Source organism: Carlito syrichta, unplaced genomic scaffold, assembly GCF_000164805.1.
Source record: "Carlito syrichta isolate Samal-C Ts95f unplaced genomic scaffold, Tarsius_syrichta-2.0.1 Scaffold307085, whole genome shotgun sequence".
In the NCBI taxonomy this organism is placed as follows: Eukaryota; Metazoa; Chordata; class Mammalia; order Primates; family Tarsiidae; genus Carlito; species Carlito syrichta.
Genome location: NW_007251181.1, coordinates 4,863 through 6,692, shown reverse-complemented (window position 1 = coordinate 6,692; position 1,830 = coordinate 4,863).

Here is a 1,830-nt window from a genome sequence, read left to right as displayed (position 1 = left end):
GCGCACCTGTAATTCCAGCTACTTGGAAGGCTGAGGCGGAAGGATCGCCGGAGCCCAGCAGGTCGAGGCTGCAGGGCCGGGATGGCCACTGCACTCCAGTCTGGGCGTCAGAGTGAGACTCCAACTCAAAATAAAATAAATAAATAAAATAAAATAAAACAAAATAAAATAATAAAGCATTTAGACCAGCACCTGGCACAGATTAAGCACTTTTTAAGTGTAACTGTGATCATTTTCATCATCATCGTCTTTTTTTTCCAGGTGATCCTTCCGCCTTTGCCTTCCAAGTGCTGAAACTACAAGTGCATGCCACAATACCCGGCTAATTTTTTGGTTTACTGTAGAGATGAGGTCTCACCAAGTTGCCCAGGCTGGTCTCGAACCCATGGGCTCAGGCAGTCCTTTCGCCTCCACCTCCCAAAGTGTTGGTGTTACAGGCCTGAGCCACCATGCCCTACTATCTGTTGTTACTATGTATCAGTCCCTATTTTAGGTACTGGAGACAGCAGCAAACTAAATACGTTTGTTGAGCTGGGCACAGTGTGGCTCATGCCTGTAATCCCAAAACTTTAGAAGGCTGAGGCGGGAGGACTGCTTGAGTCCAGGAGTTCAAGATCAGCCTGAGCAAAAAAGCAAGAACTGTTTGTCTCTACAAAAAATTAGCTGGACATGGTGGTGCAGGCCTGTAGTTCCTGCTACTTGGGAGACTAAGGCGGAAGGATCTCCTGAGACCAGGAGGTTGAGGCTGTGCACTCCAACCTGGGCAGCAGAGTCAAACTCTGTCTCAAAATTATATGTATAAATATGAAATCTGTCAAGGCTGGGGGCTGAGTCAGGAGCTTAACAGCCACAACACTAGTCCCGCTGCCTCCTCCCCTAGTATACTCAAGCGTTCACACACCTAAGCACTCACAGGGAGCCCAGTGGATTCTCCTTAAGCTTCCAACTTCAGGAAGGAGCTGATGCAATACTCACAGAGAGATCATCTGGGGTGTAGAGAGTGCCATCATTTCTGTCTCCCTACGATTTGGGGGTAAGGAGGGAAATCAGATCCTGGAGGGGAAGAGCCTGACCGTCCCTCAAACACACCCCCTCCCTAGCCCCTCAACTGGCCCGCCCCGTCTGCTGGTTCTGCCCCTTCCTCACCAGCCTCTTCATGATGGCGTCAAGGAAGTAAAAGGGCTCCCTCCGGCAGAGGGGGCTTCCTAGGCACCCCCAGGGCTGCAGGAGCAGGAGGATGGTCCAGAGAGGCCACATGGGCTACTTGCTCACTTCTGGCCTTTCTCTGGTCCCTGGCCTAGGGGTTCTGGAAGAGAGAGTTACAGAAAGAGGGAGCAGATGGGAAGACTGGAGTGGCTGAGGGAAACTGCTCCCTGCCCTTCCACTGACAGCTCCATTCAAGCCACAGGTATTCCGGGAATGTCCCCTGAGAGCCCAGAAAAGAAAGTGACCCCAGAGTAGGAGGGCTTAGGTCAGAGAACTAACAGGGACCTTGAACTCCTGCCCTCCCCCAGCAGGCTCCCAAGGCAATTCAGCGTGTGTCTCGGAGGTCTGTCTTCTCATGGAAACACCTGTGCTGGGCCTCATCCCTGTGTGCAGGTGCACATTTGGGGCTCTCTGCTCCCCATCCTGTTTCTGTCTCGAGGCTTTTAGACACTTTGTGCCTGCCTGTATCTGTGTCTTTTCCCGCTGAGGACGGGCCTTTTCTGCTTCTGGATCTGTCTCCAGGCTTGTGTTTTCTAGTCCTTCTCTGACTGTCCTGATCCCTCTCTTGTTTTTTTTTTTTTTGAGTTGGAGTCTCACTCTGTCACCCAGATTGGAGCCTCGACC